At 48.6% G+C, this 27,924-nt stretch overlaps 1 pseudogene; it reads left to right on the top strand.

Annotated features, from left to right (window-relative positions):
- The first annotated feature begins 1,930 nt into the window (after positions 1-1,930).
- Positions 1,931-27,454, top strand: LOC109447818 (high mobility group protein B1-like; annotated as a pseudogene).
- The last annotated feature ends 470 nt before the right edge of the window (positions 27,455-27,924 follow it).

The raw sequence follows: 27,924 nt of genomic DNA, 5'->3' as shown, positions 1-27,924 counted from the left end.
CACTGGTCATTACCAAGGAAGAGGCCCCAGACCGGTAAGGACCTGCCTGGAGGACCATCCGGGGGTTCCTTGTTCCCACCTTGGCCCTTCCCAGGCTGCGAGAGATGGATTCGTGAAGCCGCCTTGGTTGCCAAAGTGTGAGCTAAGACAGCTGAGTGCCCACCACCCCACCGGGAACTCCCTGAGTGGCTACTGAGGCCATCCTTCAGCTCAAGGGCCTGGGTTTTACCAATCGCAGCTTCACTTGGTGCGGAATCCCGCCCCCCTCCGCCATCTTGGATTCCAGAGAGGTATGGGGCCCAATCACGGAGGGGGAAGTGAGTGAGGGTGGCGCTGAGTCCGCTGCTCACGCTCACGTGGCCGCCTGGCCTGGGCCTTCCCGCCACCTGTGGCCGGAGCCCGGCCCCTGTAGAGCTGCAGCTGCAGCTCCCAGACACCACCCCAGCCCGTCGCCAGGGGATTAGTGACCGTCTGTCGGTTTGGACAGCCTCAGTGGGGGTTGTCCCGGCCCAGACAAGGGCCTACCCTTCTCCCTTCCCCAGGACCGCTCCCCCAGAATCCAGCTTGGACAGCAGGGATTGTGTTGGGGGGTCCGACAGCCTGGGGTGCTGATCTCTCCCAGAGCTGAGGTGTGGGGTGACAGGAGGCCCCCTCCCCACCAAGCCTGAGCCACATGTGCTGGGAAGTTCATTTCCCCTTGTTTTGCAGAACGGGCTCGGGGATTGACCCCAGGAGTGACCCCAGTGTCAGGAGGCATTAATGATCTCCATACGGGCAATAAACAGGCAGACCGGCTGGCTTGGTGTGGAGGTGCCCTGGAATGAGGCGGCCTTATTAGCCTCACATTCGCTCATGGGTAGAGGCTTAATTAGCAGGGGCTCCCTCACCCATCTCCCCTCCCCCAAACATCCTTGAGCTCAAGGGGAACATGGCTGGAGACATTGGAGTCTTTTGGCCGGTTCCTCTACTCCTCAAGGGCCTCCTCAAGAGGCAGCCTGTTCAGGCATCCGTTCAGCCAGTTGTCCACCTCTAACAAGACTTCTAACTTGGTCCTGATAAAGTCTGTCATGTTTTTAAAAGCCTCCAGAGGCCAAGTCCATGCATTCTGAGTCAGCTCACCTTTCTGTCAGCTCACCTTCCTCATCTTTGACTTACATCTCTCCTATTTGAGTTTCAGCCCTATTTTCTAAAGAGCCTTGATGGGCGGGACAGGAGGTGCAAACAACCTTTAGCAACTGCCAAGACTATGAAAAGCACAATCTGATTCATCACATCTCTGTCTCCAAATCCATTTCCATCAGGTTGGTTACTTGTTCTAGATATGTGGCTTAACCTCTTTGGGCTTCAGTTTCCTTATCTGCATAGATTCACCGAGCACTACGTGCTAGGCACAGTGCTAAGCACCAGGGGAGTGAAGCTGAAGAAAACTCAGGCCCTACTTTAGGAGAGTTCCCAGTCTAGTGGGGAGACAGACTTGTAAACAAATGCAGTAATAAAATGTGCTTCAGGTGACAATCTAAGTCCATATTGAATGTGATGGGGGTACAAAAGAGCGACTAACTAATTCATCCTGCCTTGTTGAGGAGCGTTCTATGAGGAGATGACAGAAGACATCTGAGTCCATCTTTGAAAGATGAATATTCATGGGATCCTGAGAGATAGAGGATGTGAAAAGAGCATCCCGAGAGAAGGAAAGAGCATGTACAAAGGCACAGAAGTCATGTTTGAGGAGCAGTGGGGCTGCACTGATAGAAAACAAAGCTTTGTGGAAATGTAACTTTGGGGAAGGGTCTTGTAAACCATGTTAATCATTTGATCAAGACAGACATTGCAGTACATTGAGCTCCACAGAGACAGCACCAGAGCAAGTGAGAGCCAGACAGGCAATGGGTGATTCTGAGCCTTGCTGAGGAAAAACAACTAAATACCTATGGGCAAAGGAGACCCTAAGAAGCCGAGAGGCAAGATGTCATCATAAACATTCTTTGTGCAAATGTGCCAGGAAGAGCACAAGAAGAAGCATCTGGATGCTTCAGTCAACTTCTCAGAGTTTTCTAGGAAGTGTTCAGATTGGTGGAAGACCAAGTCTGATAAAGAGAAAGGAAAATTTGAAGACATATCAAAGGCGAATGAGATCCGTTTGAAAGAACACGAAAACCTATATCCCTCCTAACGGGGAAACAAAAGAAGTTCAAGGATCCCAGTGTCCCTCAGCCTTCTTGTTTCATTCTGAATATTACTCAGAAATCAAAGGAGAGTATCCCGGCCTATCCATTGGTGATGTTCCAAAGAAACTGGGAGAGATGTGGAATAACACTCCTGCAGATGACAAGCAGCCTTATGAAAAGAAGGATGCTGAGCTGAAGGAAAAAATATGAAAAGGATATTGCTGCATACCAAGCTAAAGAAAAGCCTGATGCAAAAAAAAAAAAAAAAAAAAGGGGGGGGGGTGAGGGTGATGTCGTCAAGGCTGAAAAAAAAGCAAGAAAAAGAGAAAGGAGGAAGATGAAGAGGGTGAGGAAGAGGAAGATGATGAATAAGTTGGTTCTAGCACAGTTTTTGTTTTTCTTCTCTATAAAATATTTAACCCTCTTTTACACACCTTTTAAAGAAAGAAATTGAAGTGTAAGGCCGTGTAAGAATTGTTTTTAAACTGTACAGTTTCTTTTTTGGTATTGTTAACACACTACCGAATGTGTCTTTAGCTAGCTAGCCTGTCCTAGTGACATTTCCAATAGCTACTAATCTTGCCTGGTACCGTGTGGGAGTTGTAAATTGGCATGGGTATTTAAAGCAGGTTCTTGTTGGTGCACAGCACAAATCAGTTATATAGGGGATGGTAGTTTTTTCACCTTCAGTTGTCTCTGATGCAACTTATACAACATAATTATTGTTCTGTTAACTGAATACCACTCTGTACTTGAAAATCAAAAGGTTGCAGCTGTTTTGTTGACATTCTGAATGCTTCTAAGTAAATACAATTTTTAAAAATTAGTACTGTTGTCCTTTTTGTAGGTCTGAAGGGTTTTTATTTCTTCAGGGGAAGCTAGGCTTTTACTTTTGCCCATTTTGGATACATGGATTGTTGCACTGTTTCTTTTCATATAGTTAGCTGATAAAAGGCTTTTTTGTACACACCCTGCATATTATGTGGGTAATAAAAGTTGAATTGAAACAAACAAACAACAAAAAGTTTTTATCTAAGGGCAATGGGAAGCCATAAAGAGTTTTTAGCAGGGAATGGGGTTGGACTGATAAGATTTGTATTTTAGATGACTGGCGGTGGGGTGGGAAGATTTTTGGGTGAGGAGTGGCAGCAAGCAGACCAGTTATGAAGCCAGGGAAATCATTAGAACAATATTTACGAGGAGTGGAGTAGGAAAGAGACAGGAGTTAAGAATGTCTCAGGCAGGAATATGATAGACACTTATGATTTTGCACTCCCAGGGTCCACTCCCCCTTTTCAGGTTCAGAACCCCAGTTGAGTTTTAGGGGAAAGAATCATTCCCATTGGGTACAGTTTGGTGGGACTATAAATGAAGGGGCTCTGCCCACCCCCAGCCAAGTCTATTTTAGATGCTCTCTTTCTAGAATTCTCATCTTGAGTGTAACGGCAGAAAGAAAGAAGGGATAGACATTGAACCATCCTCTTTGAGCCTGAGCTTCCTTACCCATACACTCCATTTAATATTCAACACACATTATATGGTAGGTAACATTCTTATACTACATTCTTCAGCCTTCACATCCTGAAGGAGCCATTCACCTGCTCCCACTGCTCAGCTCCCCAGAGCTGCTCTGGCCGCCACCATTTCTGAGCCTGGACCATCAACTTTTCCTTCAAGTTGATGAGTTGTTCTGGCCTTCCAATAAATCCCCTCTGTGCTGAAGCCAGCCAGGTGCATTTCAACAGTTTTGACAACAGAGCCTTATCTGGTCATGATGACATTAAGTGAGACAGGAGGCAGTGGGTATGGGCAGAGCTAAGTTTAGTTTCAATCATGATGAGACTGAAGTTGGAAACACAAGAGCTGAAGATTTGGAACACATCAGTGCACAGTGGGGGTTCATACTGGTAGTTGAAGAAGACATGAAGGGAGAACTCATAGCAAGATAAAAGAAGGAGACCAAAAATAGAATCTTGGAGGGTGTGAAAAAGAAAAAAAGAAATAAGCAAAGCGACCCAAGAAAGATCAGTTAAAGGACTGGCCAAGAGAGAGCACAGTCCTGGCAGAAAAAGAACTTTTTCAGAGCAAGGGAAAGGTCAGCAGTGTAAAATACTGGCAAAACTGTCAAGAAGGAGAAAGTAAATGATTAGGGGAGGGGAGCAATTAGAGGTCACTAGGGACGTTAGGAAGAGCAGAGTGAGTGCAGGGGACAGAATACTTTACCTACTTCGCAGATCAAATAACCTAGCTAGAGTAAATTGGGAGAGGCCACCAAATGAGAGAGGCTTGAACTCTGATTTCCCTGGGCTTCTGGAAAGAGTGATAGTTCTTGCCTCCCGTACCTTCCTCCCCTCTCACGGACATTGACTAACATTTGCCAGCAAGTCCCTACACATCACTGGAGCCCTCAGCGAGAGAGCCCATCCTGGGGAGCTCTGTCTCAGACTCAGTTAGCCCCGAGGCCCAGATGAGAGGCTGAAGACAACCTGCCACCATCCTGGATTCCTGCCGTGGACTCCCCTTCACAGCCCTCCCTCCCATCCCAATGTCACTAGCATCCAAACTCATCCAACTTATCATCTGACATTAAAACCCTCCAAGGTTTAATAACAAACTCCTTCCACCCTACTCCCACTTGTCAGGAACCAAAGTCCCCTGCACACAGCTCCCTCACAATGGCCTTCACAGTCCCACTTCTGCACCTTTGTTCACATGGCACCCCCTCTCTCCTTTGATTTCCTGCCTACATGCACACATCACAGTTTCTGAAGCATGCTCACATACCTGAGCTCATAACAGCCTTGAGCAATAGGAAAGGACACCCATTTTACAAATAAGGAAACTGAGGCTTGGGGAAGAAATGGGACTTTCTCAAGTTCACACAACTAGCAAATGGCCTCTGCAGACTTCTAGATTCTGATGGCTTCCAGATGCCAGGCCCCAGAATCTTGAAGCTTAAGTGCAATTATCACCTCCTTGCCAGCATGGGGCAGGCTGTTGGCTCCACTCATTTTGGCCCAGAGAAGCCTGGGGGGCAGTGTGGTGCAGTGGGTAATGGCTCTGGATCCATGAGGCTTGGGTATTACCTAGGGCAACTTAGCCTCTCTGGGCCTCAGTTTCCTCATCTGTAAAATGAGCAAAATAATACTCATTTACTTCATCAGGTCATTAAATATTTGGGAAGCATTTAGGACACTACCTATTAGTAAATAGAGTTACTCGAAAACAAATCAGTGAACCCAGTGATTTAGGCAAAATGGCACTTAGCTGAAAAGTACTGTAGCCAAACACTCGTCCATTGTTCAGTTGTCTGTGGTGTTGGCTGCTGTCTCAGAGTGAAATGTCCTCCTTTTAGGGAATTTGGTAACCACAACAGGGTTCAAAGGAAAGAAAAGTGATAACCACTGTCAACATTTTGCCCTTCTTTCTTTCCTTCCTGTTTCTTTCCTTTTAAAAAACATTTTTAAAACTATGAAATAAAATAGATCTAGAATAGAAAAGTCAACCATTGACTTTTCAGATGAGAGTTGCTTTAATGAACTATTGACCACTCTCATGCATAGTTAAGCATTGGTGTCCAGTTTTTATAATTTTTCAGGGTTTTTTTTTCTTCTTCATTAACATTTAATCCATTACTTGAGCTTTTGACTACTTGTAAGAGCAAAGAGTTGGAACAACACAAATGTTACTTAAATTATGGCTACTTGCCAAATTGTATACGTGGTGTGATCCAAGGTTTGCAAAAAATTAATTATATCTCTGCAGGGATCCACAGAAAGGTGTGACCGGTAGTTGTCTCAGAGAGAGATTCAATTTGTGGATGTTTTTATTTGTTTTCTTTGGCTCATCTGTAAATTTTTCTATAATAAGTACGTATTATTATTATTTTAATAAAAAAATAAATAGGAACAATATGATAAATAATAGCTAACCTTAAGCATTTACCGTATGTCAGTATGCTAAATGCTTGATATAAATTCCCTTACTGGGATAGTAGATGAGGGTAAATGGGATCAAATATATGGTGATGGAAGGAGAACTGACTCTGGGTGGTGAACACATAATGTGATATATAGATGATGGATTACAGAATTGTATCCTTGAAACCTATGTAACTTTACTAACCACTGTCGATCCAATAAACTTTCATTTAAAAAATAATTCCCTTACAGAAAGCAATATAACATAGACACTATAGCCACTTTTTAAACAAACTTTTTATTTTTGAATAGATTTATAGGAAAGTTACAAAGGTAGTACATAGACTTCCCATAGCTCACTATATTCCCCCTATTGTTAAAGTCTTACATGAATACAGTATATTTGTCATAACTAATGGATCAATATTGATACAATATTATTAACTAAGGCCATACATACTTTATTCAGATTTCCTTAGTTTTTACCTAATGTCCTTTTTCTGTCCCAGGATCCCATCCAGGATATCACATTATATTTAGTCACCGTGTCTCCTTAGGCTCCTTGGCCATGACCACAGTTTCTCCGACTTTCTTTGTTTTTGATGACCTTGACAGGTTTAAGGAGTGCTGGTCAGGTATTTTGTAGAATGTCCTTTAATTGGGGTTGAGCTGATGTTTTTCTCATGACTAGGCGAGGGTTATGGGTTCGGGAAAAGAAGGCCTCAGAGGTGAAGTACCCTTCTCATCACAGCCTATCAAAGGTACATAGTATCAAGATGACTTATCACTAATGATGTTGACCTTGACCATTCTGAGGTAGTGTTTGCAAGGTTTCTACTATAAAGCTAGTACTTTCTCCTCCCCTCCCTCTTTCCATGTGGCAGCAGTTGGGAGAAAGTCACTGTGCACAGCCCACACTTCAGGAGTGGGGAATTATGCTCCCTTCCTTGAGGGAGGAATATCTACATACTTATTTAGAATTCTTCACAGTAGATGTAGCTATTCTCCACAATTTATTTATTTATTCAACATTTATTTATATCACTACAACCTTATGCATGTTTATCTACCTAGTAGATGCCAATAGCGTCCCCACCCCAGGTTGTAAAAACCAAAAGTGTCTCAAAACATTGCCAAATGTCCCTTGAGGCCACAATCACCTCTGTTTAGAACCACTGGCTTAGATTTTTCAGGACAGTGTCTGACTTGATTATATTCTTTTCCAGAAATTTAATTTATTCAATATGTAACAACTATGTCCAGATACCTTTAAAGGACTTTCCACATGGATCAATCCACAAATGTTTACCAGGCATGATGTCTTGATTTGGGGTTTTAAAATATGGTCACCATGGCATGTTCTCAAAAAAGGACAGTTATCTTCTTCTGGGGGGAAGGAGAAAGCAGCTAAGGCCTGAACCCTTACTCTCTGCCCAAAGTCCTGGCAACCTTGGGAGGAATCCAATCAGCTTTGGGAAGGGGTCTAGCTGCTGACCCTGAGGTCCTGGGTAATCTCTGGCTGTGACACAGACCTTTCCTGTGTTGTGTTCCCACTGCCACCACACAGCTTCCTGGTGTACTGGGCTTTTCCCATGAAAACAAAATGGCTGCCTGCAGAGTACAGAGTGCTCATAGCCATGGTGACCACATCGCCTGTGGCCAGAGTGAACAGAGGACGGAATTCTCCCCACCCATCCTCACACCCACCATTCTCAGCATGGGGAATGTATTCTCTAGGTTTACTAGGTTAGCGTTGAGTTCTCAGGCCGGGGGGCAGAAACACTGTCTAAGCAATGAACCTATATGTTTGACTCAAGTTGCAGAATCGCTTAATGAAACCTTTACCCTTCTGAGAGATGGTAGGATTGGGGGAGGAAAAAGGGGAGCTGTTTTCCCAGGATGGACCAAAAGGTGAGGAGCTTCTGAAGGGGGAGAACTTTACCTAAACAGGGAACCTTCTGGCAGACAGGTGTGAGGCTCTGGGAATGAATGGAAGGGAGGAGTTGATAGATTCTCATTGGCCAGAGGGAGGTGCAAGGACAAACGACTTTTCACATCCATTCTATTAGGTTGGTGCAAAAGTAATTGCGGTTTTTGCAATTATTTTTAACCTTTTAAACCACAATAACTTTTGCACCAACCTAATAGTTCAAAGGCCTCTAATTAGCTTTGGACAGTGATATCCATCTATGCCTGAAATGGAGATCCAGCCAAGCACTTTCTCTAAAGTTACCTGATCTGAAAATTTACCTGGGGCACTTTTTCAGAACATAAAGATCTTTAGGCCATTTTAGCAATTCTGAGGGTGGAGCCCAGATGTTTTTAATACTTATAACAGTAGCTCAGGTGAGTTTGGAAACACTGAGGAGGCAAATTCATACTCTTTGCTCTTGGCATATTCTTTTTTTTTTTTTTTTTTTTTTTAAGATTTTATTGGGGCAGGGGAACAGGACTTTATTGGGGAACAGTGTGTACTTCCAGGACTTTTCCAAGTTAAGTTGTTGTCCTTTCAGTCTTAGTTGTGGAGGGCGCAGCTCAGCTCCAGGTCCACTTGCCGTTGCTAGTTGCAGGGGGCACAGCCCACCATCCCTTGTGGGAGTCGAACCAGCAACCCTGTGGTTGAGAGGACGCGCTCGAACCGACTGAGCCATCCAGGAGCTCAGCAGCAGCTCAGCTCAAGATGCCGTGTTCAATCTTAGTTGCAGGGGGCGCAGCCCACCATCCCTTGGGGGAGTCGAGGAGTCCAACCGGCAACCTTGTGGTTGAGAGCGTGCGCTCCAACCAACTGAGACATCTGGCCGCCTGGGAGCTGAGCGGCAGCTCATTGACTTCATTCTAGTTGCAGAGGGTGCAGCTTGCTGGCCCATGTGGGAATGGAACCAGTAGCCCCATTGCCCAGAGCTTGTGCTCTAACCAACTGAGCCACCCGTCCGCCCCTTGGCATATTCTTTTCATCCTAGCTCCCCTCTTTGAGAAGTTGGCAAGTTCTGTTCAAGCCCTGGGCTTCCTGAGGTCTGTTATCGACCTACAAGTGCCAACCAAATGCCTGCACTGAGTTCGCATTTCATATATATATGCTAAATAAATTCTCAAATAGACTCCTCCACACACAAGATGCATATCCTCTTTTTCTTGGAGTAGAGGATGCAGTATTTAGGGTCCAAAGCCTTATAGAATTTTCTTTTTAATTAACTTTATTGAGATGTAATCTACATGCAATAAACTGCACCCATTTAAAGTATTAACTGGATGAGTTCTGACAAATGTATACATCAGTGTAACCATGACGACAATCAAGATACAGAATATTGGGCAGCTGGATGGCTCAGTTGGTTAGAGCGCAATCTCTGAACAACAGGGTTGCCGGTTCGATTCCCACGTGGGCCAGAGAGCTGCACCTTCTATCTACAACTAGATTGAAGGGCAATGACTTGGAGCTGATGGGCCCTGGAGAAACACACTGTTCCCCAATATTCCCCAATAAAATTTTTTTTTTTAAATTAAAAATAAAACATACAGAATATTTTTCCATCACACCCAAGAGTGCCCTCCTGTTCCATCGCAATCAATCCCTCCTCCGTCCCAGCCCCAGGCAACTTCTAGTCGTCCTGCCACTATAGATGAATTTGCATTCTCTAGAATTATGTATAAATGGAATCATACAGTATGTATTCTTTTGTGTCTGGCTTCTTTCTTTCTTTCTTTTTCTTTTCTTTTTGTAAGGCGGGTGCAGCTCACAGTGGCCCATGTGGGGATCAAACCAGCAACCTTGGTGTTACCAGCACCACGCTCCAACCAACTGAGCTAAATGGCCACCCCTCTGGTTTCTTTCTTATAGCATAAAAAGAATTTTGAGATTCACCCATATTGGTGGATAGATCAGTCCTTTTCATTGCTGAGTAGTATTCCATTATATGCATATTACTACAATTTGTTTATTCAGTCACCTATTGATAGACATTTAGATTGTTTTCAGATTTGGCTATTATAAATAAAACCTCTATAAATATTTGTGTAGAAGTCTTTGTGTGGATATACGTTTTAGTTTCTCATGGAATTTTCTAGGATTGGGAAAGAAGTGGTCAGGAGTGGGGACATCAGAAAACCCCTTCCCTCATCTATTAAATCAATAAACATTTATTAGGACAATAATGTGCCAAGCCTACACTACAGGCTAAGAAAGCCAGGACAGAAAGGACTCTTCTGATTTTATGGTGTGGTCAGCATGGTGGTAGAAGTGCCCTCTGAAGAGGAGCTAGCCCAGCCAGGGAGGCGGAGAGGGCCTCGAAAATCATCAGACCACACTCCACCATGAAGACTTCATTTGGAAAGCAAGTGTGTGAAGGAAAATTTTTAATGGCTCAGAGGGGAAGTCTTTTTAACTAAATTATCATATTTTTTTCCACTTAACACCAAGGTAAATTTCCCTGAGAGATGGGACTTTCCACTGGGAGGAGAGAGAAAAGTGGACAGACCCTTCTGCAGGAGAGTGAGCGTGAGCAGGGCCTGTGGACAATCAGAAAGAAAGGTGTACAGTAGTCTCCCCTTACCCGCAGTTTTGCTTTCTGCAGTTTCAGTTACCCCTACTCAACTGTGGTTTGAAAATATTAAATGGAAAATGCCAGAAATAAACAATTCATAAATTTTAAATTGCACACTATTCTGAGTAGTAGGATGAAATCTCACACTATCCCTCTTCATCCCGCCAGGGATGTGATTATCTCTTTGTCCAGCATATCTACACTGTATATGTTGCCCCTCACTTAGTAGCCATCTCAGTAATTACATTGGTTCTCAGAGAGACGGGGAGAGAGAGAGAGAGAGAGAGAGAGAGAGAGAGAGAGAGAGAGAGAGAGAGAGAGCACATGCACATAACTTTTATTACAGTATAGTGTTATAATTGTTCTATTTTATTGCGGGTATCACCCACCTTTCAAAATCTTACATTAATCACTTTGCTTTTACAAAAGGCCTACATTATAGTAGTGTATCTGTTTTTGCTCACAGAAAAAAATAGAAACAAGATTTTTGTTTTTCAATTAATGGTACTTGCTTCTTCGCTTTACACCATATTGGCTTATGAAAGATTTCATAGGCGTGCTCTACTTTCAGATAGTGGGGGAACTTATTAGTTATTATTGTTAATCTTTCACTGTGCCTAATTTATAAATTCACCTTTATCATAAGTATGTATGCATAGGAAAAAAAAACACAGTATGTATAGGACTTGGTACTATCCATGGTTTTAGGCATCCACTGGGGCTCTTGGAAGACATTTCCTTCACATAACAGGAGGCTGCTGTAGTAATTTCCCAGGGCTACCATAACAACTTATCACAACTTTGGTGGCTTAAACAGCAGACACTTATTCTCTCATAGTTCTGCAAACCAGAGTTTGGAATCAAGGTGCCTATAGAGCCACGCTCCCTCTGAAGGTTCTAAGGGAGAACCCTTCCTTCCTTCTTCAAGCTATTGGAGGCCCCAAGCATTCTTTGGCTTGTAGCAGCATAGCTCTACCCTCTGCCTCTGTCTTCACATGGCCTTCCTCCGTGTGCGTCTGTCTTTGTGTCCTTTCCCTTGTAAGGACACCAGTTATTAGATGTAGGGCCCACCCGAAATCCAGGATGTCACCTTGAGATCCTGAACTGATTACACCTGCAAAGGCCCTATCCAAATAAGGTCACATTTGCAAGTACCAGGGGATAGGACTTGGATATGTGTATTGCGGGGGACATAATTCAACTGACCAAATAAGGTGAACTACCATGAGTTTAAAAAACTCTGGCCCAGAAGCTAATAGTAATAAAAACCAATGTTATTGAGAGTTTGTCTAAACTCTCTGTCCTAAACACTAGACATGAATGTTTTTATTATTAAATTTATTGGTGTGACATTAGTTAATAAGATTATCTAACTTTCAAGTGTACAATACTGTAATATATCACCTGTACGTTGCCTTGTGTGCACATCACCCAAAGTTTAGTCTCCTTCCATCAACATATATTTGACCCCCTTTACCCTCTTCAACCTTCCCTTACCCCCTTTCCCTCTGGTAACCACATACTGCTGTCTGTGTCAATGAGTTTTTTGTTTGTTTGTTTTGTTTTTTCATTTGTTCTGTTTTATAGCCCACATATGAGTTAAATTATATGATTCTTCTCCTTTTCCGTCCAGCTTATTTTGCTTATTTGACAAAAGAGGAAACTGTGTGTGGTACCAGGAGTTTCATTAATGTGTCCACGGTTGCATAGCCGATGAATAAGCAGTCTGGCCTTAGAACTACTGCATCACTTTACCTGCGGCAGGCGTTAAGGAGAAGTGCGTTCCAGTGCAGACTCTGCCCCCAGTTTTTGGAGATCTTGGACATTTTTCTCTTTTCAGTGTCTGGGAGAGTAGGGTAAGGGGTAGCAGGACCTCTCCGAGCCTAGGCTTGTGGGCTTAGAAAGGGGGCAGAGGTGGTGGGTGAATCTGCTGCTTGGCTGGCTCTGTCCATGAGTCCTGTTCAACGCTTGAGCCTGGGGCCACCACTGAGGCAGAAGGACCAGGGAGGAACCGAAACAGAATCTTGGGAATAGAAGCTGAGGCAACATCTCGGTTTTGAAACACGCATTTCAAGAGTAGGGCAGGAGGCACAGCGTCCAAGGAGCCGCAGGAGTGAGGGTGCTCAGGGTGAGGCACCTGCGACGGGACGCTGCTTTGGGAGTCTCATCCATCTGGGGCAGGGGTTTGCCCTGCCTGGGAGCTGGGCTGGGGACCCATCTTCTTGGCCTGTTATCTAGGAACAGGCTGTGGAAAGTTCAATCTGACAGCACCACAAATGACCAGCTAACAGGCAAAGGGGGAGCAGGAACAGAATCCTCTTCCAGGCCGGCCAGTCCTCCTTCCTCCCATTTGAAAGATTTGTTCTCTTCTCCCCATTCTTCCTTCATCAATCTATTTTCCTCAGGTAATCAGTTTTGAAACCTACCCATGACCCAGATCAACCCAAGAAAAGCTGAGGTGAGTCACGGGCCAACTCCTATTTCACCGTGTAGATGGATTATTCAGATGGTCTGTGAGCAGTTTAGAAAAGCAGCCAGCACAGATTCAGTAGTAGGTATATCAGTAGAAGATTCAGTATTTATTGATCACACATGTGCTAGGCACTGAGTGGAGCAGTTTTATAAATTACCTTTATAATCCACAGCTACCCTGGCAGGTAAGAATATTCTCTCTGTTTTAAAGAAATTGTGGCTCAAACAGGTTAAGGTCTTCCAGGTTATGGACTCCAGAGCATTCGCTTTTATCCCCTAATATATCAGTGGTTCTCAAAATGTGGCGCCCCCACCAGTGGCCTCAGCATTACCGAGGAACCTACTAGAAATGTAAGTGCTAGGACCCCACCCAGACTTCCTGAATCTGAAACTCTGTGCAGAGCTCAGCAGTCACCCTCCAGCTGACTCTGATGCACGCCCATGTTTGAAAACCACTGCCCTGCACTATCCTACCCCCTCAAAGATCCAGGTGAGCCAAAGTAATCTCATTTTCTTTTATAATAGGATGTCCAGACTGGCAGATGAAGGAAATACCCTTTCTCTGGAGTTTGGTAAAGGCTTTGATCTAGTTCTCATGAGATCTTTCAGGACAACATGGGAAAATGTGGAGAAGACCAGTGAGAAGGGAATCCGGACATGGCATGACAATGGTGTCATTCCAGAGGCATAAGTATGACCAATGGCAGTTGGACAGTCATACCCTAAGAATGTTCGTTAACAGGTCACTATACGTCTGGCAGGAGGTCTCTACTGGGGAGCCACAGGGTTCTGCCCAGCTTGGAAGATGGCATAGTATCAGCTCGGTAGGTATCACAAAGCTGGGGGAGCCATTTGGTAACAGAATTAGGACTCAACTTGATTTTGACCAACCAGAAACAGACAAGTATAAAATCCAGCACATGGTCACCATGTATGGTTGTATAGGCTGTTCCTTACCCAAGTGCACTTTTTTAAATTGGGGAATGTTGGGGTACAGTGTGTTTTTCCAGGGCTCATCAGCTCCAAGTCAAGTCATTGTACTTCAATCTAGTTGTGGAGGGCACAGCACAGCTCCACGTCCAGTTGCTGTTTTCGATCTTTAGTTGCAGGGGGCGCAGCCCACCATCCCATGTGGGAATTGAACTGGCAACCCTGTTGTTGAGAGCTTGCACTCTAACCAACTGAGCCATCCCTCCGGAAGCTCAGTGGCAGCTCGTCGTCTTCAATCTAGCTGTGGAGGGTGCAGTTCACTGGCCTATGTGGGAATCGAACCAGCAACCCTATTGTTCAGAGCTCGTGCTCTAACCAACTGAGCCATTCGGCTGTGCCCCAAGTGAGTTGAGTAACTAAATAGGGGCTGAAATTCAGCCAGCACTCCACTCAATCCCAATCAGAAGAAGAGGAGCCTTTTAAAAGTTTACATTGAAGGTATGTGATGGCTGTGCAGCAGTGCTCACCCATTACTTTTTAGAATTGCGATATATATATATATATCATGAAATTTGCCATTTTAATCCCCTGTCCACTGAGTAGATATATGACCATGATGGGAATCAGTCCGAGTCTCCCCAAGTAGTTTGCTCTACACACAAAGAGCAGGCCTCTCTCTTCTCCTGGGGTTGAGTGCTGTAAAGTCCATCTGGGCCTCGGCTGCCTTGGGCATCTTTCCTGCTGTTTGGGGAGAATGTGCCTGAGAGCCCAGCCGATACAGAGGGGACTCAGGTTTAGAGCTGGAGCTAATGAGAGACAGCTCAGACTGATTTTACTCCCTGGACCCAGCTATGGCTAGGTTGCTTTTATCAATTATGTGAGCAATAAATTCCCTGTTTGGCTTCAGCTAATTTGAGTTGGGCTTCTATCAGCAGGAACCAAAAAAGCCCTGACCAGTATATCTTTCTGCAGAGGAGTTGTGTGGATTAAAAGAAATCATATGGCAAAGTACCTGGCACTTAGCAGGCATTTTCAGAGAAACCAGCAAGCCTGGTTTTCTGGTATAACCACAGTGGATAACAGTAGAGGATGGGAATGGACTGTTTGTATGGGTGTATTAGAAAAGTGAGCATGTGATCCCAGCTGGGCCAATCAGAGTGTTTCCCTGGGCTGTTCTGAGGGGAGTAGCAGGGAAATTTTTTTTCTCGGCTGCCACTAAGCTGAATTTCTATAACCCACAGCTGCCTGCAGCCAAGCTTCCTGTGCCATGAAGAAACCCATCTGGGGTAGGAGAAAATGACATAACACACAAAGAAAAGAGATGAAAGGGGAAGCAGAGAGCGGGAGAGCCTAGGGACCTTTGTGTTCCTGGCCTCCTGCATTCTGAACGCCAGCTGCCCCCTCCCCTGCACTTCCAAGCACCACACAATCCAATGCACTGCCCTTTTTCTTCATCGATCTGGATTTCTGTCCCTTGCCACTGAAGGATTCCTGACTAACATGCCCAGAGGCCAGCTGAGGTGAGGCCATAAGAGACCCACAGGGTCAGCTATGCAGCTGGGACGGTCGGTCCCCCCTTCCTGGAATGGGAAAGACCAATCCCTTCCTGTCAAGCAGCTCTCACATCTAGTGTCTAAGCCAGACTGAGTCCTGAAGGGGGACAGACAATGCCAAAGCAGGGCACTGATGCCTCCAAATGCCCTCTTCAACTGCCACCTTTCAAAGCCTTCGACTAAACTGTTGTTGCCTTGTCTATAAACAGTGTCTTATCTGACGGGGGGCCTGTTGTGATGACCGCATGGCTAACAGACTTGCTTCTCCCACCTTTCTGCCTAGTTTACAGAAGAGGTTGGGTTCCTCTTCACCCCTGGTTGGTGAGAGTGAGAGCATGAGAGGTCTTGGCTGAGCCTCATTTGACAGATGGAGGGACACTGGGCACACCTCCCCCCACACACACCTCTGTGAGCCCAGAACAGCCCACGCCATGTCTTTTTTTTTTTTTTTTTTTTTTTAATAAATTTTATTGGGGTATAGCACGTTTCTCCAAGGCCCATCAGCTCCAAGTTATTGTCCTTCAATCTAGTTGTGGAAGGCGCAGCTCAGCTCCAAGTCCAGACACCGTTTTCAATCTTTAGTTGCAGAGGACACAGCCCACCATCCCATGTGGGAATTGAACTGGCAACCTTGTTGTTGAGAGCTCGTGCTCTAACCAACTGAGCCATCTGGCCGCCCCTCTGGAAGCTCAGCAGCAGCTTGTTGTGTTCAGTCTAGTTGTGGAGGGTGCAGCTCACTGGCCCATGTGGTAATCGAACAAGCAACCTTATTGTTCAGAGCTTGCACTGTAACGAACTGAGCCATCCAGCCACCCCCACCCCCATGTCTTTATTCATGTGTTCTCAACAAACATTTACAGAGCAGGTACTATGTGCCAGGCACTGTGCTAGGAATAACAATACCACAATGAACAAAACAAAGCTCATATTCCAGTGAGGAGAGATAACAAATAAAATAAGGAACCACATAACATGTCAGACGTTAACAATAACAACAACAGCCAGAGGAAGGGAGTGGGGAGGGTGAAGGTGAGTTACTACTATGTTACAAAGGATGGCCTCCCCAAGAAAGAAGTTGGGGACCAAGGAGAAGCATGCCTGGCATATTCAAGAAATGGCAAGGAGGTGCTGATGGGAATGTAAAACGGTATAGAAAAAAGTTTGGGGGTTCCTCACAAAGTTACACAGTTATCATTTGACCCAGCGATTCCACTCCTAGGCATAGACCCAAGAGAAATGAGAACATATGTCCACAGAAAGACTTTTACATGAATGTCCCATAGCAGCATTATTCATAATAGCCACGAAGGAGAAACAGTGCAAATGTCCATCAATGGATGAATGGATAAACAAAATGTGGTCTATCCATACAATGGAATATTATTCAACAATATGAAGGAATAAAAGTACTGATACATGCTGCAACATGGATGAGCCTTAAAAATATTATGTTAAGTGAAATAAGCCAGTCATGAAAAAACACATACTGTATGATTCCATTTCTATGTAATGTCCAGAATAGGCAAATCCAGAGAGACAGACACTAGATTAGTGGGTGCCAAGGTCGGGGCGGGGGAGAAGGGGGGGACAGCTAATGAGTCAGGGTTTCTTCTTGGGGTGATGAAAATGCTTTGGAATTAAATAGTGGTGAAGGTTGCACAACCTTGTGAATGTACTAAAAACCACTGAACTGTATACTTTAAAAGGATACATTTTATGGTATGCGAATCATATCTCAATTTTTGAGAAGAAAGAAGAAAACAAGGAGACCAGCGCTTCTGAGAGAGGGAGGCTAATGCCTGCACACAACAGTGCAGAAGTTGCTCAGTGCATATTTGCTGAAGTAACATGAAAGCGAAGATAGTTAACCCCATCATGGCCTCTGCCTGTCACCTTGGGATAGAGACCTCTGGCTCCCAAAGTGGTGAGAACCAGGGATAGCAGTTCCCTCTGGGCCTGGCTAGTTCTGTTCTCTCGACAGGTGAGAATTCTCACTCAAATCCCATCTGCTTCAGGGGAAAGATGGATGAGCTCCGGGGAGAAAAGGGCATCTGAACCAAGGAAAAGACAGGCGACTTACATGGAACAATCCCATCCTCCATGTTCTCTGCTTCCCTGAGCCCATTCTTTCCTTCTTCCCATTTGTGGAACCTGCTCTGAGCTCTCTGAACCCAATTTTCCCTCCTGTCAATGGAGGATCAGGGGAAATTGTCCTCAGCCTTGGCCCAGGGCCCAATGGAGGCAGAGGAGGCAGGCAGTGCCTTTGTGACTTCGGAGTCTCTGACATGATGCCCTGGGATCCCTAGATGCTGGTGCGAAGCTATAAGCATGGCACCTGGGGGAGGAAACACAGTGAGTCCAATGGGCCCCCACCCAGCATGGCCCCGAGGAAGGGAACCCTAGGAAAATAAGTTTCTACCAGTTAGGTGGGAAAGTGAGGCTGGTTTGGAAAACTGTCCAGAAAGACAGGTGCCTGGGGAGCCCTGGGCATTTAGCAGGTCAGTGAGGGAGGGAACCTGAGGACAAGCCACACTGATGCCACAAACCAGCCTGAGGTGCAGGCTCAGCCAGGAGCAGGGCCCAGCCTCGATGTGAGGAAAGGAAAGTCCAGCATGCAGCTCAGCTGCTCTCACGAAGATGGTACTGTGGGGGCACAGTGGGAGGGAAACTGGGGACCACCGTGGGAGTCATTGTGCAGGGCACTGACAGGGGCAGAGAGGCATCAAATGTAGTCTACTCTTGCGCCCTCGAGGGAGGAGAAAGGACACAAACGTTTATGGTAAAACACATTGGTTCCTTAAACCTCATGACAACCTGGGGGTTGGGGGAGTGCTCATTCCCATTTCACAGGTGAGGAAACCTGCTCTGCTCAGAGAGACAGAGCCACTCACCCAAAGTGACCTAGCTGAGAGGTAGCAGAGCCGACAGGAAGTCAGGTACATCTGACCGCACAATCCAAGCTCTTTCAACTCCGCACCCTGGAAAACTGAGCCAGAGAAAGAATTAAAACCTGCCCCCAGTAGGGCACATAAGGAGCTACCTGTGCTCCCATCTCAGGGTTTGGCTGCATTGATTACCCATAAGGTGGTACCTAGGAGATGGGGCTTCGGGGGATAGGGATGGCATGGGGATGGGGTCATGACCCCCAGAAAGAGGCTGGACTAGTCCTGGGCCCTGTCTTCAACGTGTGGCCAGGCAAGCAGCAGGTTTTGGATTTGGGCTCCAAGAAGGCCCTCTGATGTTCCTCTCCTGACCCCCCAGGTCTACCAGCCACCTCCACCCTTCTGGACCTGCTTTCCTTGCAGAGCTGCTTGCCCTGAGCAGAGCTCACAACTTGTCCTGAACTAGGGGTGGTGACTCCCCTCTCCATACAGCCCCAATCCCCTCCCCCTGGGCCTTTGAAATGTCCTCCCATCTTGTCCAGTCCCCTCTCTGTGAAGTTTTCTTTACCTTCGGGCCACCTTAGATGTACATTAAGCATCTCCTCTGTGCCAGAACCCAGCCAAAACTCTGATCCATGAGTCGTTGCCAGCAGAGAGGGACACACCGGGACCGCAGGGGCCCAGGATTGGAGGGAGGAGGAACCAGATAAGGCATGATGAAGTAAAGGTCTTTTGACTGGAGCCTTAGAAAATAATGAATCATTTAGAGAGACAGGAGAGAAGGGCCAAAGGGGCATTCCCGGCAGAGGAATGTGGGGTTTGCCCGGCCTTGGAGGATGAGCAGCCCAAAGCCTCCCTGTCGACCTGCCGTGTTCAAACTCCTGTTTGTGGGAAACCTGAGAGACTGGACAAGGCTGTACTTCCTTGCAACCCCACCAAGCCCTGAGATCAAGGAGCCCCGGGGAATGTTGGATGCGATAAATGGGGAATGTCCCGTTGTCATGCAGGGTGTCATGCAGGGTCTCAGCTCCCACTCCCCACATAAGAACGCAGGGTATGGTGAGGCCAAAAAGGAACACCCACGGAGCCACAGGTAGGGGAGTCATACCACTATATTCTCGGTGGTGGCTGAGTTGGAGACACAGGAAGCAGGAGCCACAAGAGCTGCAGCCCGCCGCCCGCTTTTCTGCCAACCAACCTCACTTGCCAACTGCAATCTGCAATGCTAACTGCAATCCGTGCCTCTGTGCAATCCACAATCCTAGCTCAGCCACCATCCGCTGCTAGCGTAGCCACGGCAGTTATATTAGTGGCCAACGGCTCGCTGATTACAGCTGACGGCCAGATGGCCATAGCTGATGGCCATCCGATCACGGTTGATGGCCATTTACTACCCAAGCCAGCACCTTTCCATGTGAGACAGAGACCTTGAAACTGCACTCCTGGCTCTGTGGCCACACCCGTGCTCAGCATTTCCTCCCAGGCCAGCTTTTCCTACTTGAGTATCAGTGATCAAAACACTGCTTGTTCCCCGCACGCATCATGGCCATCAGGACGGCCACATATCCTCTTGCCCTTTGTAGAATAAGTAGACGTGAATTTATTTTAGGGTTGAGGACATTTGAGTTTCAAGGGGTCAAAGCCACAGAGCTAGAGATGCAGCTGGGATTCTAACTCAGGTATCTCTGGCTGCATGAAGTCTGAGCTCTTTATTCACTTCACTCAGTGTCATTGCCTGGCAGCAGGACCTAGCCATAAATTAAAATGGAGGCACAGAGAACAGACCTGGATACCCCCCACCCCCAGGAGGCGGCAGCCAGGCAGGCTGGGAACTCCTGACCTGAAACAGGACTGAGGTGGGAGGGTCAGGGGCTCCAGAGGGAAGCCCAAACCCCAAACTCCAGGGCTGGACAACTCCAGATCCCCACCTAGTGGTCTGAAGGGGTCACTGCCACAGTTTATAGAATTGATCCAAGTCACCTGTAACCCACCATCCAGCAGGAGATGCCTCCTCCCTGGACCTGGGTTCCTCAGAAGAGAGAGGAGGCTCCATCAGTGGGCATATGCACTGGAGTTCATTGCCCTCAGGATTTCTCTGCAACAGTCCAGTCACCTGTGGGGGCTCTGTCTTCAGCCATAGACACCCCGACACACAGGCCCCTCGGGCTACCCTCTAGCCTAAACCACCCCCTCTAGGCCAGATTCACCAGGTTCAGGGTCTTGAAAGCCTGTCACCCCAGATGGCAGGGTCCCACTGGCTTGTGCTGGCCTCCAGGGTAGGAAGAGTCACCCAGCTCTGGTGGGCTCAACCCTGGCTGCTGCCCCGGGAGGAGAAGAATTTGCCCTGCCCCAGATGGCCCCCCAGGTCCCCATCCTCCGGCTCCTCTAGGTACCTCCAACCAGGCAAGGGCTCTTTAGGAGGGCTCTTTACTGAGCCAGGAACTGTTATAAACAGCATCTCACTTAATCCTCTAACAACCCCATGAGGTACTGTTATCTCCATTTTGAACAAGCGATGAGGGAGGGGTAAAGTAATTTGCCCAAGTCACACATTCATTGAACACTAATTATAAATCCATGTGCATGGGTGCCTCACTCAGAAGAGAGAAGGCTGAGGGGAAGCTTCCTGGTAAAGAGGCCAACGGGCTGAGTTTTGAAGGAAGACAGGAAGAGGTTGCAGAGAGAGGGAAGAGTGTGAGTGTGAGATGGCCCTGAGGCAAGATCCGCAAGATTAACCTAAATACCTGGGCAGGTAGATAGTGGGGATGGAGCCCTGGGGTGGGGGAGTAGGCAGGACTCATACAGGCCCCACTGCCAAGTGAAGGGGTCTGGACTGGGCCCCAAGAGCACAGAAAGTCATTGGAGGGAGGGCTTTAAACAGGTCAGAGACCCTATCTCACCTGCGTTTCAGAAAGGTCGTAGCTGGCAGGAAAGGTCAGTGGGCAGATGTGTTGGGAGACTCCCAATGGTCCCAGGTGGAGAAGTTTGCCCTGGAGCTGGGGGAGGAGACGAGGCCAGGCTCAATGGCAACAATGGCTGAGAGAGAGGCAGCAGAGCCCCTAGAGAACAGAAACACCCGGCACCGCAGGACAGCAGGGTTTGAGGGCCAGGAGGGCCCGGTTGTGGATGGCTCTTAGTCCATTCAGGCTGCTATAACAAGACGCCACAGACTGGGAACCTTATAAACAACAGACATTTATTTCTCACTGTTCTGGAGGCTGAACATCCAAGATGGAGGTGTCAGGAGGATCGGATAAGGACCCTTTTCCTTCCAGATCACAGATGATGTCTCCTTGTATGCTCATGTGGTGGAAAGGGGAAGAGGTCTCTTTATAAAACAGCTAAATCCCACTCATGAGGGCTCTGTCCTCATGACCTTTGCACCTCCCAAAGAGTCTACCTCCTAATACCATCACCTTGGGGGTTAGGTTTCAACATGAATTTTGGGGGGACACAAACATTCAGACCCTAGCAGCCCAGACACTTCTCCTGCAGAGTCAAGTCCTCAAGCAAATTATTTGCCCTTCCTGGGCCTCCGTTCCTCAGGAGAGAGAGGAGGCCCCATTGGTTGGGACTGTGGCCGACTCCAAGTGGACTTGGAGCACGCACGGGCTTCTGTCCAGGGCCTGGGCAAGCATATCCTGGCGGGACCAGATGTGGGCCCTGCTTCTGGAGGGAGCAACTTTCATTCACTCTGCAAATACATTTTTTTTTTTTTTTTTAAGATTTTATTGGGAAGGGGAACAGGACTTTATTGGGAAACAGTGTGTACTTCCAGGACTTTTTCCAAGTCAAATTGTTGTCCTTTCAATCTTAGTTGTGGAAGGCACCATTCAGCTCCAGGTCCAGTTGCCATCGTTAGTTACAGGGGGCACAGCCCACCATCCCTTGCATGAGTTGAGGAGTCGAACCGGCAAATCTTGTGGTTGAGAGCCCACTGGCCCATGTGGAAATTGAACCGGCAGCCTTCAGCGTTAGGAGCACAGAGCTCCAATGGCCTGAGCCACCAGGCTGGCCCCCAGCAAATGCTTTTTGCATTTCTGCCATGTGTTAAGCAGTTTTAGGTCTGAGCACCCAACGATAAATAAAACAGACACCAGCCCCACCTTGAGGGAGCCAGCCATCTCCTGGGAGACAGAGACCTTAAACAAACATATCCCCTCCCAGAGGAGATGTGGCAATGCAGAGGAGTGGGGTAGAAAAGGGCTTGGCCCAAGCAAACTGGGGGGGGGGGGGAAGGGACCCTCAGAGAGGCTGGGAAGCTAGTTTCTCCATGGAAAACCACCCCCACCAAGTGTCTTCATGTAGGCATAGCTCTGTGTGTTTGCATGTGTGTATCTGTGTAGTAGGTACATGTTCGTGGGTGTGTCTGTGAGTGTCTGTGTGCATCTCTGTGTTTGAGTGTTTGTATGTGCCAGTCTGTGTGTGTGTGTGTGTGCTTGTCTCTGTGTGTTTGTATGTGTGTCTATGTGTTTGTATGTGGTTAAATGAGGGTGCCTCTGTGTATGGGGGGTCCATATATGTGTATGTTTGTGTGTCTTTGTGTGTGCTGGCACGTTGTGTATGGGTCTCCATGTGTGTGCATGCATGTGTGTATGTGGCTGAATCTGTGTATGGGTGACCTGCTGGGTGACTTGGTCAGAACTAAAGGTTTTCTCAGAACGTGAGACATCAGTACTAAAAACAAAACTGCCGTGGGTACACTGGGAGAGTTATGGGAAGCCTTTCGAAGGGTGGGCAGCCCCTCTCAGAGGGGAGTAAGACACAAGTTGGGGCAGAGTAAAGGAACCGACCAGCCAGTCCAGGGCTAAATAAGATCCAGTCCCACAAGAGCCCACCACAGGGAGCGTGGGTCAACTGCCCCATGGGACTAGGATGCCCTGGGGCAACAGAGCAGGAACTCTCAGGGATCCAGGAAGGAACACAGGCCTGGGGTCGGCCAGAACTTGGTGTGACCCGTGACCTGCTTCTTAGCAAATTTATGACCTTGGGCAGGTCTGAGACTTAGTTTGCTCCTCTGTAAAATGGGGATCATCATACCCCTTAACCAGTGCTGAGAAGTATATAAGAAAATTTATGCCCAGTGGTAAGAACACAGTGGGTGTTCCACAGCTCCTCCAGTCAGGTGGAGGAAAAGGTGCCACAGGCCAGAGGATATCAGGTTCTCTTGGGGATGGAAATCAATAATGAGAGCAAACATGAGCTGTGCCTGAGCTAAGCACCTGCCATGTGACATCTCAGGTAACCCGTCAACACCCCTGCTATTGTTTTATACAGGAGAAATCCCTCCCCCCATGGGTCCCTGGCAGGCCCTGCTGGGCTGACAAGACTAGCGGGGGCCACCCTTCCCCTGACCTCCCAGACTTGGGCTGAGTCGGGCTGCTTCTCCCATGGACACACCTCCTGGCCGGGCCACAAAGGGTGCTCGTCTAGCCCTTTGCCCTTTCCCAGCCATGAGGCTGACTCTCATCCATCCTCACTTCATCAGCTAACATTTCCAAGGACCAGGCCCATGGGATTGTGAAAGAGCTCTTCCTGTATTTACTGGATGGCCTGGGGCACTTCACTTCATTTCTCCGAACCCCAGTGTCATTGTCTGTCAAGTGGGGATTCATAATCAACACCCTGCCAGTGAAGGTTCAGTAACAGCCCATATGTGACAGTGCTTTGAAACCACAAAGCCTTCCACATAGGTAAGAAATTAGCCCATTGGGTACTCCAGGTCTGGGGGGCACCCTTACACAGGGGGTCCTGAATGTCCTCTATCAGTATCCCTGTCTCTGTTTGGGAAGTAGTCACAATCAGTCAACAAACTGTGCTGCTGGGGTGGGAGGATAAACCCATCCCACAAGGAGTGGAGACAGCTGGAGCCAGCTGGTTCCCTAAGGGTTTCAGGACCTGGAATGTGATTTCCTAATTGTGAATTCATCCTGGCCACCAGCCCTGCCTCCACTGCAAGAATCTCAGCAACAAGAGCCTAGGTGTGTGGATGACCCTGCCTATCCCTCAGGCTTAGGTTCCTCAAATATTAAATGGAAGTAGCGAGTGTCTCTGCCTCTTACCTGAAGAAGTTGAGGCTGGGGGATCATAGGGAACGGCACCAAGTCACTGGTCACTCACAGATCAATTTGATTTTAGTCCAAACCACTTATTTTCAGGATGAGGATTCTGGGGCCCAGAGAAGAAGAAAGTCACACTGTCCAAGGTCACACAGCCAGAGCCAGAGCTAGACTTGTGCTTCAGCAGTAGATGGATGTGTAGATAACTAACTACTAAGTTACCAAAGGTTTTATTCTGCCCTGTGTTATATATACATTGAAGGGGAAAGAGCTGGAAACCTAATGCAGGGAAGACACCTGGCTGGGGTCACACAGCAAGCTGGCGACTGTGGACTGGGCTGCTTTCCAGCTGTAGCATTTAGTTAATAATAACGGAGATCATCTCCAAGAGTGCCAGAGCTCACCTGGGGACCTTAAGGGTCAGCTGGAATCAGGCTTCCAAGCCCCACCTCGGAATCAAACTGGCCTTAGGCCACCGGGGCCTCACACCCCCTGATCCTCATTCAAACCTGACCCAGAACCTTGGTGGTTTTTAACCCAAGGGAGAGATTCTCAGGCTGACCCCTGTGCCCTCCCCATTCCCACCACCTCCCACTGGAACAACGCAGACCCAAAGTTCCCCAGAGCTTCTGGCACCTGGACCCCAGGTTAGCAGCCCCAGCAGGGCTTGCTCCAGGGGGGTCCATCCTGCATGCCCCCTCCCCTCGACCCTGAAGACAGGAGTTGGGGAGGTGAAGAGCTGGAGGAAGGAGCCTAGGTGGAGACTGGCCAGAGGAACCCTGAATCATGCCCAACCGCCCCAGCCTCCTCAACCTCCTACTCCCACTCCACCCCACCCCGGCATGATCGAGTCGGCCCCGCAGGCGCGCGGCAGCGGATTCAGGTTCATAGCTCCACTTCTGAGAGGCCCCGAAGGCCGGAGTCAGGCGGCCTCCCTGCCTCGAGAGGAATCGCGAAGGCCCCAGCCTAGCCGAGCACACGAAAAGCGGCCGTTCGGTATTTGCAGCTGTGGAGTCTCAGGGAGAGTTGTTAGCACCGCAGGGCAGCCGCAAGGAGAAGGGAGGAAACCCCCACCCCGAGCCTCCGGCGCTCCCGTCTGCGGCCCCGTCTAAAGCCAGCCCAATTCGAGCTCAACGGAGCACCTCGGTCCCTTGGCTGCCTGTGCGGCCCCCGGGCCTGGATCGAGGTAACTCTGTGGCTTTATCTCGGTGTCCATCTCGCTGTGGGTCTCTGTCCACCTCCGGCTCTCGCCCAAGGCTGGCTGTCCAGCCGCCGCCGCGACCCTGGCCTGGAGCGCCATCTAGTGGGTACTTGAGGAGTTGCCGCGGACAGGGCCAGCTCTAGGTTAGCTCCTTGCGGGAAGCCACGGAAGGTCCTAAAAGGAGGAGCTGGGAAACAGCGATGGCCATCGGCTCTGGGAACCCGGTGCTTAAGGAGAAAGAGCGGGTGGAGCGACCGGATCTGCGCCTCCTGAGAGTCCAAAAGGAGCTCCAAGGACAAATCAGAGTTCCAGGAGCGTTCAAACAGAGGCATCAACGCATTTAATGAGGGGTGACTAGGCGGCACCCCGAGGACTCTCCCTGGGAGCGTGCCCGGACTCCTTTCGCTTTGCCCCTCTCCCCCGGGGCGCCTGGGTCTCCCCTCTGCTACCCAGTCCCTAGAGCATGGAGCGCTCAGCCCGTCGCCATACCCTGCCTGCCGGGCTGGTGCTTAGGTTTTGGGATTTAGGACCGCGAAGGAGGGGACGAAGTGGGATTAGATTTTGGGGTACTTCTTAAAGCAGAGCAAGAAGGCAGTCTCAGAGTTTAAACCCCTGTATCATCCAGGTTCTGTCCCTTTTACCGTCCTACACGCAGGAAGTTGGGCGGGGGTGTCGAGCTGGGGCGTCCACCTGTGGGTGTTCTGGGTGTCACCAGACTGAACGCGCCCCTCTGGCTTCAAGGAGTGCCCTGAGTGGGCGTTCGCGGTTCGCTGGGGAGGTGAGCCCCAGTTCTGCGCCCTTCGGTAGGGCAGGGCCAGGCCAGTAATGCTTAATATTTTCTCTGCAGCCACATTTGGTTGGGTGGGGGGTGGCTTGACGAATCGGGACACTCAGATTAACCCAAGAGGAAATGAGGTACCCTAGGTCTCGAAATTCATGCTACCTAACCGCTAGGGGTCTCACGGAGCCCCCACACCCACACCTCCAGTCTCCAAGCTCCCCTGTGAATCACAGTCACAATCTCACACCGACACGCACAATTCCCTCTCAAACCGCACAGTTCCAAAAGCACAGGGCTCCGCAGAGACACACCAGGTCACCAACAAGCCTCAGCGACCCCTCAATCCCCATCACCCCCAAACATGCCTTCCACTGGCGATTTTGTAGTCTAGGGCCCCCAGTGCTAGACCCTGAAAGGTTAAGGAGGCCTTGGGGTACTGGAGCGACGGGACGCGGGCGCCTGGGCTAATTGGCGACCCCGGGAACAATAAGGGCTGGAAGGCCGGTGGCTTAATTGGGCCAGGGAGTGGCCTGGCCTTTGTCTGAGACAAGGCCCTACCGCCGGCCGCGCGGTTCCCGCAGCCGAACTCAGGCTCGCAGCTGGGACCCGGCGGAGCGCTAGGAGAGTGACTCCTGGAGGGGACGTGCCCGGCGGGAGGCAGGGGGACAGAGGGGAGGGTCGACTCTCCTAATTGCTCTCGGGACCCGGGGACTCTCGACGTCCTGGGTATCACTCCACCCCACCAGGGTGCTGCTGCGACGACTAGACAAGAATGCGGCTTCAACGAGGCCGCCCTGCCCTACCTGTGCTGCGAGCGACCCTCCTCCGGTTCCCCCCTGTGCCCGCTGCTCCTCCCGCCGCTCCAGTTCGGTGCTGCCCCCTGGTGTCAGCGGCGGGTTCGGTCGGCTGCTGTGAACCCGCAGCCTTTTCCCAACTCCCTTTCCTAGACGTGCTGACAGTGAGAAAATGGAAGAGAACGCTCTTGCTCTTCGAATAGTAGAGGCGTTTTTAGCCTCTCGAATAATAGAGGCGTTTTAGCCAAAGCAACCTCGAATAAATATACTATCTACGGGGAATTATATTTGAGCTGAGAAAGGGGCCTCTTTGCTCTGCCTGGTTCTTGGACTGCCCCTTCTCTGTCCTGCCCGCCGGAAGGTCAGAAGCAGGGAAGGTAGAGCGCACCCTGTAGGGGCTGAAACAGTCGCCTGCGCCCTCACACTCGTTCGCAGGCCGAGGCCCTCGCCGAATTCAGAGTGGCCAGGGGCTAGCTCCCTCCCTGGAAGAAGTGGACATGGTTTTTTCCTTGAAAATGTGTCTGCCCACGAAGGTGTCCTGGGCGCTTGGAGGCCCGGATACTGTCCATTCCACCTTCACCCTTCCTCCATCTCACCATCCCTGGGGTCTCTAGTGAGTTGGG

The sequence above is a fragment of the Rhinolophus sinicus genome, chromosome 12, assembly GCF_057876585.1.
Source record: "Rhinolophus sinicus isolate RSI-liver-muscle chromosome 12, RSI-T2T, whole genome shotgun sequence".
Lineage (NCBI taxonomy): Eukaryota > Metazoa > Chordata > Mammalia > Chiroptera > Rhinolophidae > Rhinolophus > Rhinolophus sinicus.
This window is presented reverse-complemented; position numbering and strand designations above follow the sequence as displayed.